This window comes from Macaca mulatta, chromosome 5 (genome assembly GCF_049350105.2).
Source record: "Macaca mulatta isolate MMU2019108-1 chromosome 5, T2T-MMU8v2.0, whole genome shotgun sequence".
Classification (NCBI taxonomy): domain Eukaryota; kingdom Metazoa; phylum Chordata; class Mammalia; order Primates; family Cercopithecidae; genus Macaca; species Macaca mulatta.
The window spans coordinates 159,619,938-159,637,888 of record NC_133410.1 but is presented as its reverse complement, the minus strand read 5'-3'; the positions used below and the strand labels follow the sequence as shown (position 1 = coordinate 159,637,888).

The following is a 17,951-nucleotide window of genomic DNA, read 5'->3' as shown; positions in this document are numbered from 1 at the left end:
TTTTGAAAGAGTTGCATTAGAGATCTGATTCTGAAAAAAACGAGTATTTTTGATTCATAGAAACTAACAGTCTGAGTGAGCAGAGAAGAAATCATTGTCAAGAGTTCCCTCTTTTGATCCAAGAAATTAATGGAATTTGCGACTGAATCAAAGATTATATGGATGTTCCAAAGGCTAACCAGATTGGCTGGCAAATAGAACACTAAACAGATAAATTGATTGGAAATTTTTTTTTTTTTTTGAGACAGAGTCTCGCTCTGCCGCCCAGGCTGGAGTGCGGTGGCATGATTTCAGCTCACTGCAACCTCCGCCTCCTGGGTTCAAGCGATTCTCCGGCCTCAGCCTCTTGAGTAGCTGGGACTACAGGCATGCGCCACGACGCTGGCTAATTTTTGTATTTTTAGTAGAGACGGGGTTTCACCATGTCGGCCAGACTGGTCTCAAACTCCTGACCTCAAGTGATCCACCTGCCTTGGCCTCCCAAAGTGCTGGGATTATAGGTGTAAGCCACTGCGCCCAGTCTGGAAAAACTTATAATTTTTTCAAAAAATGTAAAATACAGCCAGGTGTGGTGGCTCATACCTGTAATCCCAGCACTTTGGGAGGTTGAGGCAGGCGGATCACCTGAGGTCAAAAGTTTGAGACCAGCCTGGCCAACATGGCAAAACCCCATCTCTCCTAAACATACAAAAAATTAGTTGGGCGTGGTGGCAGGCACCTGTAATCACAGCTACTTGGGAGGCTGAGGCAGGAGAATCACTTGAACCCAAGAAGTGGAGGTTGCAGTGAGCAGAGATCGTGCCATTGCACTCCAGCGTGGGTGACAAGAGTGAAACTCCGTCTCAAAAAATAAAATAAAATAAAATAAAATAAAAATAAAATGCAGTCATGCCTTAATTACTCTAATAATGGCTTACATTTATTAAGCAATAATTGCTTTTGGAGTATCATGGTGAGTGCTTTACCTGTAATCCTCACCATGGGTATTCTTAGGATAGACTTTTTTCCCTTTTGGGGGGAGGGGCGGTGGGGACAGGGTCTTGCTCTGTCATCCAGGCTGGAGTGCAGTGGTGCCATCTCAACTCACTGCAGCGTCAACTTCCTGGGCTCAAGTGGCTTTCCCACCTCAGCCTCCCAAGCAGCTGGGACTACAGGCGTGCATCACCATGAGTGGCTAATTTTTGTGTTTTTTTTAGAGATGGGGGTCTCCGTATGTTGCCCTAGCTGGTCTTGAACTCTTGAACTCAAGTGATCTGCCCACCTCAGCCTCTCAAAGTGCTGGAATTATAAGCGTGAGCCACCATGCCTGGCCCTCTTAGTATAGTCGTTTTATAGGTGAGGAAACTGAAACTTCAATAATTTGTTCAATAATTTCTCATAAATACACAGCCAGTAAGTCATGGTAATAGCACCAGATGTGTTAGGTGCTAAAGCCTATGCTGGTAACTAGTACACAATTTCATGATGTTTATAATAGCAAAACATCAGGAAAAAACTTGAATTTAAATAATAGAAGATTGCTTAAATTGATTTATTATGGTTTAGTCATATATTAATATAGTTATTTACAGTTATATTATATACAATTAATATTTAAACACAAGTGGCTGGACGCAGTATCTCACGCCTATAATAATCTTAGCATTTTGAGAGTCCAAGGCAGGTGGATCACTTGAGGTCAAGAGTTCGAGACCAGCCTGGCCAATATGGCGAAACCCCGTCTCTACTAAAAATTCAAAAATTAGGTGGGCGTGGTGGTGGGTGCCTGTAGTCCCAGCTACTCAGGAGGCTGAGGCCGAAAAATCACTTGAACCTAGGAGGCGAAGGTTGCAGTGAGCCAAGACTGCACCACTGCACTTCAGCCTGAGTGACAGAGCAAGAGTCCATCTCAAAAAACAAAACAAAACAAAACAAAAACAAAAAAAACCCCAAATCCCACAAGTGACATGGAAAATGTTAATGGTATATTTTTACATGAAAAAAAAGCAGGGTACAGTATGTTGTGCATAATCTCAACTCTGTTGCCCAGGCTGGAGTGCAGTGGTGCCGTCTCGGCTCACTGCAACCTCCACTTCCCAAGTTTAAGTGATTCTCCTGCCTCAGCCTCCTGAGTAGCAGGAATTACAGGTGTGCACCACTGCCACCAGCTAATATTTGTTTTTTTTTTTTTTTTAGAGATGGGGTTTTACCATGTTGGTCAGGCTGGTCTCAAACTCCTGACCTCATGATCTGCCTGTGTCTGCCTCCCAACGTGCTGGGATTACAGGCGTGAGCCAACGTGCCCGGCCCCTTGGGTGTGTTTTTTTCTTTCATTTTTGAGCTTTTCTACGTTTCCCAAACTTCCTTCATTAACATGCATTGCTTTTGCAATTATGTAAGATCTCTCAATATTATTTAAAGCAGAGGTAAGAAATATAGTTAAGGGAAATAACAAATGTGCTGTCATCAGTTTCCTGACATATAACGAACATTTTGTGGGGAAAGGTGGAGGGGAAAACTGAGCATGTGAATGTCGCTGTAGCACAAATACATGCTCTTTCCCAGGTGCAGTCACCAGTACAGATATGTCTCATAACTTTCCATTAGCAATTATCATACTCACCAGGGGCATGAGTAAGCACAATCACATCCTGATCATTTTCCTCCTGCTTGAGTCACTTTCCTCCTTGGCTTCCCTAACTTCACATTCCTATTTTCTGTCTACCACATTGGCCCCTCTTTTCTCAATCTCCTAGTTCCTTCTCCTCTGAGCACCCCTATTTACCTTTCAAAGAGCCCCAGGCTTGGTCTTGAGTCTCCTCTTTACCATCTAATACAGAGAAAAAGAAATTTAAAATGCCTTCCAGAGCCTGGTCAGTGGCAAGCAAACGAAGCTGCTCCTTGATTTCACTGCTTGTCCTCTTCTAGCTCAACTCCCGTCAGGAACACCTCAGTCACTGGTGTATTCTCCCCACTTGCTCAAGTCAAAAACCTAGAAGCTATCTTTTGTTCCTCCCTTTTCACTCTTCCTCACTCCCTCATGTCCAATACAGTAACAGATCCCATTGGTGCTCTTTTCTTTTCTTTCTTTCTTTTTTTTTTGAGACCGGTTTTCACTCTGTTGCCCAGCCTTGAGTGCAGTGTCACCATCTTGACTGACTGCAGCCTCGACCTCCTGGGTTCAGGTGATTCTCCCACCTTAGCCTCCTGAGTAGCTGGGACTACCGGCTAGCACCATCATGCCCGGCTAATTTTTGTATTTTTTTTTTGTAGAGACGGGGGTTTCACCATGTTGCCCAGGCTGGTCTTGAACTTGTGAGTTCAAGCGATCCGCCCACCTCTGCCTCCCAAATTGCTGAGATTACAGGTGTGAGCCACAGCGCTCAACAAAATATATCTTGAATCCTTTTCTTTTTCTTTTCAGCCTCCACCTTGCTTAGACTATTTAAGTGTTGTCTTAAACGGTCTCTTTGCTTTTATTCTTGCCTGGTCACCATCTGTTCTTCACACCAGCCAGGCAGTTGCACTCATCTCTGCATTTGGAATTGAAACCTTAGGGGATATGGCTGTGGTCTTCTTTCATTCTTCCTATTGCAAGGGTAATATTTATCTAGCTTGCTGAATTATCACAATTCCAAATTAAATTAGCAGTACCAAAAAAAAGTGAATTCACTTTGGTTTCCATATATTTAACAGTCAAATGTTTGGGAACTTAAAAAAAAAAAGGAAAAGAACAGTAATATGCTCAATTGTTCTGTTCACCTTGTATGCTACCACCTTGGTTATTGGTTAATAATGGCTGAGGGAGAATTAGAAAAAGAGGAAAATTACTTTTTTTTTTTTTTTTTGAGACAGAGTTTTGCTCTTGTTGCCCAGGCTGGAGTGCAATGGCGTGATCTCGGTTCACTGCAACCTCTGCCTCCCAGGTTCAAGGGATTCTTCTGTCTCAGCCTCCCAAGTAGCTGGGATTACAGGCACATGCCACCACGCTTGGCTAATTTTTGTATTTTTAATAGGGACGGGGTTTCATCATATTGGTCAGGCTGATCTCGAACTCCTGACCTCAGGTGATCTGCCTTCCTCGGCCTCCCAAAGTGCTGGGATTACAGGCGTGAGCCACTGCGCCCAGCCTATATTCTTTTCTTAATTCTCATCCATCTGTAAAGAACACAACACAAAGGCTGAATGTAATAAACGTGTACTATAGTCTGAAGGTGGCTTACCAAACTTGTTTCCATTTAAGTTAGTCTTACCTCATTTTTCCAGGGCCTCAATTCAATAGATTTTCTCTCTCTCTCTCTCTCTTTTTTCGTCTTCCGAGCTTCTACGATTATGACTCATGGAACTAAAACTAGATCAGTACTGCTATGTGTTACTTTCTGCATCAGATTTTTCTCAACTAGTTAAAATGACATAAGTGAAATATATATTTTGTAAAGCTTAAACACTAAGTAAAATGATCTAACAACCTATTTTAAAAGGTTTAATTTAGCAGAGGAATAAAGACCTTCTAATTTTACTGTACAACATAATATAATTTTTTCTGTAGTTGCTGATCATGGAACTTCCATTAATCTCATTTAGATTCTGGAAATTAGAGTACATTTTCCTAAATGATAATTTCTTGTTTACTAACCACACCTTTTTTCTTTTCTTTTCTTTTTTTTTTTTTTTTTTTTTGCAGAGTCTTGCTGTGTCACCCAGGCTGAGGTGCAGTGGCGAGATCTCAGCTCACTGCAGCCTCCGCCTCCTGGCTTCTAGTGATTCTTGTGTCTCAGCCTCATGAGTAGCTGGGATTACCAGGGTGCGCCACCATGCCTGGATAATTTTATTTTATTCTATTTTATTTTATTTATTTATTTTTTTGAGACAGAGTCTTACTCTGTTGCCCAGGCTGGAGTGCAGCAGCCTGATCTTGCCTCACTGCAACCTCCGCCTCCCCGGTTTGAGTGATTCTCCTGCCTCACCCTGCCGAGTAGCTGGGATTACAAGCATGTGCGGCCATACCTGGCTAAATTTTGCATTTTTAGTAGAGATGAGGTTTTACCGTGTTTGCCAGGCTGGTCTCAAATTCCTGACCTCAGGTGGATCCGTCCACCTCTGCCTGCCAAAGTGCTGGGATTACAGGCGTGAGCCACTGCCCCCAGCCCCAGCTATTTTTTGGATTTTTTGTAGCGACAGGGTTTCACCATGTTGGCCAGGCTGGTCTTGAACTCCTGGCCTCAAGGGATCCACCTATATTGGCCTCCCAAAATGCTGGGATTACAAATGTGAGCACCGTGCCCAGCCTACTAACCACATTTTGATTTAGAAATAAACTTTGGCTGGGTGCAGTGGCTCACACCTGTAATCTTAGCACTTTGGGCGGCTGAGGTGGGCGGATCACCTGAGGTCAGGAGTTCAAGACGAACCTGGCCAACATGGTGAAACCCTGTCTCTATTAAAATACAAGCATTAACTAGGCTTGATGGTGGGTTCCTGTAATCCCAGCTACTCAGAGGCTGAGATGGGAGAATCGCTTGAATCTGGGAGACGGTGGTTGCAGTGAGCCGAGATCATACTACTGCACTCTAGCTTGGGCGGCTGAGCAAGACTCCGTCTCAAAAAAAAAAAAAAAAAAAAAAAAAAGAATTACCTAGAAAGCTATATTTAAAAAAAACAAAAACAAAAAAAACACTGATATCTGATATCTGGCTGGGTCCCAGTTGAAATTCTGATGTGATCGACTTGGGTATTAGCATTTATTTATTTATTTATTTATTTTAACAAATGGTTTATTGATATTATGTTATAATGAATGACAAATTGTTAGTGTCTAATTCTATACTTTATGGCCACCCCATAGGATGAATCTTTGGAACAGAAAAAAAAATAAAGATTTTGTTTTCCCATAATCATAAAGCTGTTATACTCAGTCCAGGCACAGCTAGTATAACATTCTGCTCAACCCCACCGGCTGCATTCCCTTTACTACCTATTTATAATATGTTTGGGTCACTCATAGGAGTGAGACCCTGTCAGCATCGATAGTTAGCAACACTTTCAAAATACACTTTATTGTCCTGAATAGAAACCTTAACTATTCAATTTGTCCAGTAATTCCAATGATCTTATTACTTCTATACATAAGATATGATCTTACAACATTTATGTAGCTAAATACTTAGACTTCCCATGCTTTTTGAGGATTCCCACACTGTACTTGCTTTCTTGTGAAGGGCTTGAGACATGTGCAGAGACACCTTAAACATGTGTAGGTGACCTTTTGAAAGGCAGAGGAGGGCCTCTTCGTGAACTCTTGCTACTCATTTGTTTTCCTATCAGTTTGCCATTTCAACTAGAAAAGATGCTGCAAGCTACCTCAGCTAGCTTCTAATTTGGACACAGCATCAATACTACACACTCAATTGAATGGACGACCACATCTTCCTGGTTCTTCCACTGGGCAGGGTCGATATGCGCCTTTGGACTGAATAGGTGTGATCTTGTTCGAGAAAAGTGCATAAACGTAGGGCCAGATCTTGTTCGTCTCCGTCCCAGAAGAATATTGGTGGAACACTCCTCGGCTTTTGTGTAATTCAATGACTGGCTTTGCCACATCTTTGTACTGTCTTAGCCTGGCAGCAACTGCTTCAGGTTTATCATCCTCCTGCTGGACTGATGGTTCACCAGTGACATCATCAATACCATATACATGAGGTGGATTGAAGTCCAGGTTATATACCCTTCCGCTAGGAGGGTGAATCCAATGGCGGCTGAGATGATCTTTAAGTGTTTCAAATGAAATGTTCAAACTGATCACTAGATCCACTTCACAGATTTTGTCCAGGGCTTCGGCTTGTCCTAATGTCCTAGGAAAACCATCGAGGAGCCAGTGCTGGCCAGGCCTATTCTCCAGCTCGGACATCATTAGGCGTGTGATCATATGGTCTGGAACCAAAAGGCTTTTCTCCATATATTGCTTTGCCATCACCAACTTCTGTGCTCAGGACCTTCTTGGTAAATGATTCCAAGACCTCCATGCGTATTATGTTGGTGCTGCACCTATCAGGTGTTAGCATTTATAAACTCTATCAGGTGATGCTTAAGATTCCAGGTGAATCTAATGACTCAAGATTAAGACCCACAGAATTGGGGAATTACAGCTTCAAGATGTCATTTTCTATATTTGAGGCTGGCTGCATGTATGACAAAGGCAACCATATATTTTTCTAGGACTGTGTCACACCAGTTTTGTAGGATGATGTGCCACACACAGCAACATGAATCTTCCAAATATGTTTCAAGTATTTGCTTAACAGTTAAATAATACTTATACACAGCTCCTCACTAAAGATAGTGTATCTAAAAATACAAGTTTTGTATTTTTAGTAGAGCTGGGATTTCACCATGTTGGCCAGGCTGGTCTTGAACTCCTGACCTCAGGTGACCCACCCGCCTTGTCCTCCCAAAGTGTTGGGATTACAAGTGTGAGCCACCGCATCTGGCCCAAGATGACATTTTTCTTAATCTTTGGTTTCTCAACATTCTGAGGAAAAAAGCCTAAAACTAAGCCTCCTTCTGCAATGAAAATATGTTAATCATCTCATCCCACACAATTTTTCATCTTTAAAATCCAAATTACAGAATAATGTAAACACTGCACTCCATCAGTTCTATATAATGGATGATTCTACCCAAATATATAGTGGGGCTTGGGTAGCTGATAGTAATTTTCTTTTTTTGAGACAGAGTTTCGCCCTTGTTGCCCAGGCTGGAGTGCAATGGCGTGATCTCGGCTCACCACAACCTCCGCCTCCCAGGTTCAAGCGATTCTCCTGCCTCAGCCTCCTGAGTAGCTGGAATTAAAGGCATGCGCCATCACACCCGGCTAATTTTTTGTATTTTTAATAGAGACAAGGTTTCTCCATGTTGGTCAGGCTGGTCTCGAACCCCCGACCTCAGGTGATCTGCCTGCCTTGGCCCCTGAAAGTGTTGGGATTACAGGCGTGAGCCACCCCGACCGGCCGGGATTTTCTTAAGGGGCCAGTGAAATCCTGTTATGTTATTGATTGAAATCCTCTAAAGGCAGCAGGTTGCCTTCAGAGTAGAGTCCAGTCTGAAAGTCCAAAGCCAGGTTTACAGTGGTCCCTCCCACCTCTCTAGCCTCATCTCTTTTTTTTTTGAGACAGGGTCTCGTGTCACCCAGGCTGGAGTGCAGTGGCGCCTTCATGGCTCACTGCAGCCTAGACTTCCCAGGCTTAAGCTGTCCTCCCACCTCAGCCTCTCGAGTACTCAGTAGCTGGGACTACAGACACGTGACCCTATGCTGGGCTTTTTTTTTTTTTTTTTTAAGACAGGGTTTTGCCATGTTGCCCAGGCTGTCCTGGCTTCAAGCCATCTGCCCACCTCAGCCTCTCAAAGTGCTTAGATTACAGGCGTGAGCTACCTCGTCTGGCCTCTAGCTTCATCTCTAGTCAAGTCCCATTAACAACCTGCTTGCCATTCCCAGACTCACCTTTTTTTTTTTTCATTTTCTGTTTTTTGAAAACAAAATTATTATTATTTTTTTAAGCTGGAGTCTCACTCTGTCGCCCAGGCTGGAGTGCAGTGGCCAGATCTGGGCTCACTGCAACCTCTGCCTACTAGGTTCAAGCAATTCTCCTTCCTCAGACTCCCTAGTAGCTGGGATTACAGACATCTGCCACCACGCCCTGCTAATTTTTGTATTTTTAGTAGAGCTGGGGTTTCACCACGTTGGCCAGGCTGGTCTTGAACTCTTGACCTCAGGTGACCCACCCGCCTTGTCCTCCCAAAGTGCTGGGATTACAAGTGTGAGCCACTGTGTCCTGCCTATTTATTTATTTATTTATTTATTCTTGGACGGAGTTTCTCTCTTGTTGCCCAGGCTGGAGTGCAATGGCGCGATCTCGGCTCACTGCGACCTCCGCCTCCTGGGTTCAAGCGATTCTCCTGCCTCAGCCTCCGTCCTGGGATTACAGGCATGCGCCACCACACCTGGCTAATTTTGTATTTTTAGTAGAGGCGGGGCTTCTCCATGTTGGCCAGGCTGGTCTCAAACTCCTTACCTCAGGTGATTCGCCCGTCTCGGCCTCCCAAAGTGCTGGGATTACAGGGATGAGCCACCGCGCCTGGCCCCAACATTTTTAAAAATAAAAATAAATGAATAAACTGGATCAGAGGACTCCCCCCATCCCACCGACGCCATGAGGCAGAGGACGGGGGCAGAGATGTTGGACCAGATTCTGCACCCTTGCCTCCCATGTACCTCCCATGGGCGGGGAGGAGAGACTAGGGGGCCCGAAGGAAGGCAGAATGAGAAGAGCGGTCCCATTCGCCATGAGTGTCTGTCTCTCAGCTGTGGCGGCCTAGGCCCTGCTGGGGAGAGAGTGATCACTCAATATTTTCATGTAACAATTATAATTTTGGCATGGGGTCTTCATTACGCTAACATATTTTTGTTGTTGTTGTTGTTTGTTTGTTTTTTTGAGACGCAGTCTCTCTCTGTCTCCTAGGCTGGAGTGCAGAGGCGCGATCTCAGCTCACTGCAACCTCTGCCTCCAGGGTTCAAGCCATTCTCCTGCCTCAGCCTCCCAAGTAGCTGGGATTACAGGAACCCACCACCACACCCAGCTAATTTTTGTATTTTTAGTAGAAACCTCGGGGTTTGCCATGTTGGTCAGGCTGGTCTCGAACACCTGACCTCGTGATCTGCTGGCCTCAGCATCCCAACGTATTGGGATTACAGGTGTGAGCCACCATGCCCAGCCACATAATTTTCATTCATTAAAAAAACCAAGTATTCAAGATGATCTGTTTTCTGCAGCCTATTGTGTGAGCACAGGGTCAGTTCCATTTCTTCTTTGTGCAAGGGTAAAAAACATTATGTTGAGATTTTAAGTAATCACAATACTATTTAATGTCATGGGATCGGAGTTACCCAAACTCAGGTTCTTTATACATAAAAAGTGCCTATAGGCTGGTGTGGTGACTTACACAGTTCCAAGCACTTTGGGAAGCCGAAGTGGGAGGATCGCTTGAGGCCAGGAGTTTGAGACCACCCTGAGCAGCACGGCAAGACTCTCGTCTCTAATGGGGTGGCAGGGGGAGGGAAGAGTGCCTATAAAGAGAGTGTGGCTGGGCCCAGTGGCTCATCCCTGTAATTCCAGCACTTTGGGAGGCCGAGGCAGGCAGATCACTTGAGGTCAGGAGTTCGAGACCAGCCTGGCCAACATAATGAAACCCTATCTCTGCTAAAAATACAAAAAAAAAAAAAAAAATTAGCTGGGCATGGTGGTGCCCACTTGTAATCCCAGCTACTTGGGAGGCTGAGGCATGAGATTTGCTTGAACCCGGAAGGTGGAGGTTGCAGTAAGCTGAGATGGCGCCACTGCACTCCAGCCTGGGCAACTGAGGGAGACTGTCTCAAAAATAAATAAATAAAATAAAAAATAAAGAGTGTAACCTAAGTGGGGGTGATAGCATGCATTTTTCAACACATATAAACAGAGCAACCTTTTTAATGCTCTATAGTTCTATCTAGAAGAACAACCTAATTATTTAAGAGTCATATTGAATTCAATTGTCTTCTAAGGTTAAAATGTTCAACCATTCTGGAGACTTCATATCCTGGAATAACCTTCCCCCAATTTTTCATCTGGCTTATTCCTAGTTATTCTTTAAAAATTCATGTCTGGTATCACCTTCTCTTGAAAGTCTGTCTTTTAGGTTTTCATAGGCTTAACATACTGAATTGAGTCCTTAAGGCAGGGACTGAATTTTTTACTTCTTAACCTAAATGTCTAATGCAACGCCTGCTACATTAGAATGCTAAACAAATGTTTTCTGGAATGACTTAAGTGAGTGAGTGAATTTCTTTTTGCTTTAAATATTTTTTGGTCCTATTTGGTACCACATTATCAATGGCACATCACTTGAAGAAGAGTCCCTTTATTTATTTAGAGACAGTCTTGCTGTGTTGCCCAGGCTGGAGTACAGTGGCACAATCTTGGCTCACTGCAACATCCGCCTCCCCAATTCAAGTGATTCTCCTGCCTCAGCCTCCCAAGTAGCTGGGATTACAGGTGTGTGCCACTACCCATGGCTAATTTTTGTATTTTTAGTAGAGACGGGGTTTCACCATGTTGGCCAGGCTGAGTCCCTTGATTGAATATGTCATGAAACTTTTCTATGTCCATTAACTACCTCCAATGCCCACTGTATGGAAGGACCAGAATGTACAACTTCTCTTTGTGTGTATTAGACATTTAGATTGTTTCTAAGTTTTTGAAATTATAAATAATTATAAAATGAAAATGATTTTAATTGTATCTTTCAGCTACTTGGTTATGCCTGGGATATATCCTTAAGAATGGAAGTGCAGCCGGGTGCGGTGGCTCACGGCTGTAATCCCAGCACTTTGGGAGGCCCAGGCAGGCAGATCATGAGGTCAGGAGATCGAGACCATTCTGGCTAACACGGTGAAATCGCGTCTCTACTAAAAATACAAAAAAATTAGCTGGGCATGGCGGTGTGCATCTATAGTCCCAGCTACTCGGGAGGCTGAGGCAGGAGAATGGCGTGAACTCGGGAGGCGGAGCTTGCAGTGAGCCGAGATCATGCCATTGCACTCCAGCCTGGGTGACAGAGCAAGACTCTGTCTCAAAAAAAAAAAAAAAGGAGTGGAAGTGCAGTGTATTAATGCCTCTCAGTGATGTTGTACATTTGCAGTAAATAAGAGTGTTCATTTCCCCTTTGCCAACACTGGATACTATAAATATTTGCAATGAGAGAGGCAACGATGTTATCTCAAACTATCTTAATTTACATTCCTTTATTAGTGGAGTTGAACTTGTACATATTTCTTAGCAAAGATAATCATATGGCGTTTCTGTAAGGAAATGGATATTTCCTTTAATAAAATTAAACCCAGGTCTTCTCAGTTAGCAACAAAGGGAAAAACCTCCTTGGAAAATTCCTTGTGGACCTTATAACCCTAAACATGACCCCACAAAATTCCCCTTTCCCTTGAAAATCTCTGGCTAAATACAGGGGTATCACCTCACCCTCTTTAACATGCAGGCCCAATTATGAGTACTTTGGATTTCAGCATAGCTGTGACCAGGCTGGAACATTTTAAAAGTTTTTACTCTGAACAAACAAAAGGAATATGGTTCCCACGCAAACCCCCCCAAAGAAGTAACATGGTCAGGAATAAAACTAGATAATCTCTTTCACCTGATGTTTTGGCTTTATATCTCTTCTATATGGAAACAACCCAAGACTCTGTGTAGATTAACTAGACCCATGTTCAATTCTGCACCCCCAACAGCTAGGGCTGCTGTTATCTGAAGGCTGGAATATTCAAGATGACTTACTCATGTCATGGCAGGTAGCTGGTTGTTGACTGGGAATTCAGCTGGGGCTGTTAACTGATGGGCCTCATTTGTTCTCCATGTGGCTTCTCCAGGTAGATTGTATTCCAAGAGGGAATGTTCCAAGCATGCTACCACATGACAGAAGTTATCTTTCTCTCTTTACTTAGAGTACTAGTAAGTAATTTAGCATTCAAACCCCAGAGAATGAGGGCTAGGAAAAGTAATCTCCTTTCATGTCTGCTTAAAGTCAACCTCCTGGTGTCTCATTTCTTGTGTGAACTCCGACCTTTATCCTACTGATGGAAATGGAAACCTACCGCTTTAAGGTGATGCACTGACCTCTCAGAGACCTCAACCGCACAAGCCATTCAGAACTTAGCTGATAAATGCCAACAGTCATTCTAGTGACATGGACTTATATAGATTGCAAAGGTAGGGTGGTGTGGTGGTGCAACATTTCATTGCAGTCTAATAGCATTATTTTACTGTCATAAGAGAACACTGCAAATGGTCTACCTATTTAAGAGCCAAATAGAGAAGGGAAAAATAGAAAAGACAAATCAACCAACTGGTCTACCACCTTATCAACTACACCAAGTACTGCATTAATATTTTATGTCTTAAAAGGTATGTTTTGGCTAGTACGTTTGCTGAAAGTGAAGTTGCCCTTTTCAAAGTCTCTACCCTTTGTGTGACATACACAAGGGAAAAAATGTTTTTTAAAATGTCTCACTGGGCACGTGGCTCACTCCTGTAATCCCAGCACTTTGGGAGGCCGAGGTGCGTGGATCACTTGAGGTCAGGAGTTCGAGACCAGCCTGGCCAACATGGTGAAACCCCGTCTCTATTAAAAATACAAAATTTAGCTCGGTATGGTGGTAGATGCCTGTAATCCTAGCTACTCTGGAGGCTGAGGCAGGAGAATTGCTTGAACCTGGGAGGCACAGGTTGCAGTGAGCCAAGATGGCGCCATTGCACTCCAGCCTGGGTAACAGAGTGAGACTCCGTCACACACAAAAAGTACAAGATATAGTAAGTTGATGTGGATCATTTTGAACCTAAATAATCACATAAACTTTCTTTTTTTTTTTTGAGACACAATTTCATTCTGTCACCCAGGATAGAGTGCAGTGGCACCATCGTGGCTCAGTGCAACCTCTGCCTCCCAGGTTCAAATGATCCTCCTGCCTCAGCCTCCCGAGTAGCTGGGATTACAGGAGTGCACCGCCATGCCCAGCTATTTTTTTTTTTTTTTGGTATTTTTAGAAGAGATGGGGTTTCACTATGTTGGCCAGGCTGGTCTTGAACTCCTGACCTCAAGTGATCCGCCTGCCTTGGCCTCCCAAAGTGCTGGGATTACAGGAGTGAGCCACTGTGCCCAGCCACATAAACTTTTAATGTTAAACTTTGAGTTTCTAACTATAAATAGGTAATGTATTTTTCCTTTAAATTATAATTGTTCCCAGTGTCGAATGCCCCATGAAAATGTCATTAATAAAGGCTACTAACATTTGAAGTCTTATTTAACATTAGTAAGATTTAATGAATAGTAAAAGCAATGTTTGACTTTCTCATAGGAAGGAGTAAAAAACCACTGCCATGCATTTCCAGCCTAAGATATCATAAGCTATGCTTAATAATTTAAGAAACTCCAAGTCCAGGGATACACAAACAGGTATACAGCAAATCATATAGGTGGTGCTTTTCCCCTAAGTTATCATTTAATCTATACCCTAGGAAAGTTACAATTGGGTGGATTGGGTGATTTTCCAGTAGAAAGAAAATTCCATCCCATCTTTGTTCTGAAAACGTTTTTTCTTTGCATATAGGTAAGGGTTTACAGATCAATAATCTTCTTGATTTCAGTATGAAATTACTTTCTCTTTGCTTGAGTTACTCTGAGTTATGCAGAAGGTTTCCTGTTCTGAATCCACTATGTATTTCTTTTTTTCTGAAAGATGTCAGTGTATGTTGAAGACAAGGAACATTATGAAAACTTTTAGTCTTTAATTGTGTCAAGATACTGTTAGAGTGATATACAAATTAGATGGTGATGGAAAACTTGAGCCTGGCTTTATAGGCGGTATTTTTTTCTTCCTTCTTTTTTTTTTGTGGGGGCGGGGGTTATGGTACAGGGATACAGGTAGGATAGTCCTATAAATTCATCTGCTGATAGTTCATATGAAGGCTTTTGACTAGAAAACTTCCATTAATAGTGCTGAAGATATAAACAAATTGTAAAACTGCTTTCCATATTAAGATACCTCCCCCCAACCCCTTTTCTTTGAGACAAGGTCTTGCTCTGTCACCCAGGCTGGAGTGCAGTGATGTGATCTTGACGTACCGCAGCCTCTACCTCCTGGACTCAAGTGATCCTCCCACCTCAGACCCCCAAATAGCTGGGACCACAGGCACGCAGCACCACATCTGGCTAATTTTTGTATTTTTTTTTTTTTTTTTTTTGAGACGGAGTCTTGCTCTGCCGCCCAGGCTGGGGTGCAGTGGCCGGATCTCAGCTCACTGCAAGCTCCGCCTCCCAGGTTTACGCCATTCTCCTGCCTCAGCCTCCCGAGTAGCTGGGACTACAGGCGCCCGCCACCTCACCCGGCTACTTTTTTGTATTTTTTAGTAGAGAGGGGTTTCACCGTGTTAGCCAGGATGGTCTCGATCTCCTGACCTCGTGATCCGCCCGTCTCGGCCTCCCAAAGTGCTGGGATTACAGGCTTGAGCCACCGCGCCCGGCCTAATTTTTGTATTTTTTGTAGAGACGGGTTTTCACCACATTGCCCAAGCTGGTCTTGAACTCCTGAGCTCAAGCAATCTGCCCACCTTGGCCTCCCAGAGTGCTGGGATTACAGGCATGAGCCACCACCTCGTCTGGCCTCCCCCTACTTTTTTTTGGTATGGGGTCTTGCTTGGTCACCCAGGCTGCAGTGCAGTGGCACCATGACAGCTCACTGCAGCCTTGAACTCCTCGGCTCAAGTGATCCTCCCACATCAGCCTCCCCAGTAGCTGGGACTACAGGTGTGTTCCACAATGCCTGGCTAATTTTTGAAACTTTTTGTAAAGATGAGGTCTTGCTATGATAGCCAGGCTAGTCTCAAGCAGTCCTCCCCTCTTGGCCTCCCAAAGTGCTTGGATTACAGGCATGAGCCACTGTGCCTGGCCAAGATACCCATTTTTAACAGGATTTTCCTCCCTCTCACTGCTAATAGCTATGTAGACCCAGACAAGGGCTTTCAGGTGAGAAAAATTAAAGCAAGTAACTTTAGAGTTTCGACTCAATCCAAATAATATGAATACCTATAATGTGCAAAGTATTGTGCTATAAAGGAGCTTAAGATTTGATAGGCAGATAGTTCATCTGGAAGCATTCCAAGATTCTATGTTGTACACCTAAATAATAGTCCACAGTGATTGCATTTTATTTATTTATTTTTTTGAGACACAGTTATGCTCTTGTTGCCCAGGCTGGAGTGGCCAATCTCGGCTCACCACAACCTCCACCTCCCGGGTTCAAGCGATTCTCCTGCCTCAGCCTCCCGAGTAGCTGGGATTACAGACATGCGCCACCTAATTTTGTATTTTTAGTAGAGATTGGTCAAGCTGGTCTTGAATGCCCAATCGCAGGTGATCCACCTGCCTCTGCCTCCCAAAGTGCTGGGATTACAGGTGTGAGCAACCGCATCTAGGCCTAGTGATTGCATTTTAGCTGGCTTGCCTAGAAGTGAACAGTTCCCCCTTCTACCTTCTCTATGCTTCTTTCTGCAGTGAACCTCCAAGTTTTGCCAACTATTTTGTTTTAACCATGGGCAAAGAGGTTGAAAAAATTTTTATGAATAGTTGACAATTTGTGTGTGTGTGTGTGTGTATATATATACACACATATATGTATGTATATATTTTTTAGATGGAGTTTCCACTCTTTTTTTTTTTTTTTTTTGAGACGGAGTCTCGCTCTGTTGCCCAGGCTGGAGTGCAGTGGCCGGATCTCAGCTCACTGCAAGCTCCGCCTCCCGGGTTCACGCCATTCTCCTGCCTCAGCCTCCCGAGTGGCTGGGACTACAGGCGCCCGCCACCTCGCCCGGCTAGTTTTTTTGTATTTTTTAGTAGAGACGGGGTTTCACCGTGTTAGCCAGGATGGTCTCGATCTCCTGACCTCGTGATCCGCCCGTCTCGGCCTCCCAAAGTGCTGGGATTACAGGCTTGAGCCACCGCGCCCGGCGGAGTTTCCACTCTTATTGCCCAGGCTGGAGTGCAAAGGCATGGTCTTGGCTCACTGCAACCTCTGCCTCCTGGGTTCAAGCGATTCTTCTGCCTCAGCCTCCAAGGAGCTGGGATTACAGGCACCCACCACCACACCTGGCTAATTTTGTATTTGTAGAGATGGGGTTTCACCATGTTGGCCAGGCTGTCTCAAACTCGTGACCTCAGGTGATCTGCCTGCCTCAGCCTCCCAAAGTGCTGGGATTACAGGCAGGAGCCACTGTATCTGGCATTTAGAAATATTTGGTTAATTGTCTGTGTTCATTGTTTCATCAGCAGAACAGCATTAACAGTGAGCTTGCAAACTCATAAGCTACAAACCTTAGCCCCGGATCATTTAGACTGTGATCACTCTGTGTTGGGGGCATTTTCATTATTATCATCTGCTTCTTTTTTTTTTTTTTTTTTTTTTTTGAGACAGAGTCTCGCTCTGTGCCCCAGGCTGGAGTGCAGTGGCTCGATCTCTGCTCACTGCAAGCTCCGCCTCCCAGGTTCACGCCATTCTCCTGCCTCAGCCTCCTGAGTAGCTGGACTACAGGCGCCCGCCACCGCGCCCGGCTAATTTTTTGTATTTTTAGTAGAGACAGGGTTTCACCGTGTTCGCCAGGATGGTCTCGATCTCCTGACCTCGTGATCCGCCTGTCTCAGCCTCCCAAGTGCTGAGATTACACGCGTGAGCCACCGCGCCTGGCTATCATCTGCTTCTTAATGGAAGATATTTGTTCATTTAACAAATACTTAATTAGCACTTATATGACAGATATATTAACATACCATTTGCCCCATCTGAGGAGACAAAATCCTATGAGAGGCCTTTTATGGATTAATGCCTCACTTTCAAAACACAGATGTATGAAAGGTCAAGTGAAAGTTTTGTCTCTTCTGCAGGCACACCCTATTCCCCCTTATTCCAGACTTACTCATTTAATGATGTGAAACAAACTTGAGGCGTTTAGTTTTTCAGAGATTTCAGAAATGGGAAGCCACTGATGTTGCCTTTTACTTTGGAAATGTATATCGGCAATTCGGATCGTCAGAAAGATGTCTGCCTCATCTCTGGAATATCTAAGTCTACTTATAGAAAACAAATCTTTAACAAACATTTGCAACCACATGAGATTTGGTGCAGTTGAATTCACCTTAGTATTTTTAAAAGGTGTAACACTTTTCTAAAGAAAATGTCCCCTTGCCTTTTCTTCTTCTGCTTCTTTTTTAAATAAATAGAGACCTTGGGCGGGCATAGTGGCTCACACTTATAATCCTAGCACTTTGGGAGGCTGAGGCAGGCAGATCACTTAAGGTCAGGAGTTTGAGACCAGCCTGGCCAA

General features: G+C 43.9%; 1 pseudogene; it reads right to left on the bottom strand.

Moving 5' to 3' along the window:
• Positions 1-6,382: 6,382 nt before the first annotated feature.
• On the bottom strand, positions 6,383-6,949 carry LOC694395 (adenylate kinase 4, mitochondrial pseudogene; annotated as a pseudogene).
• Between the last annotated feature and the right edge of the window lie 11,002 nt (positions 6,950-17,951).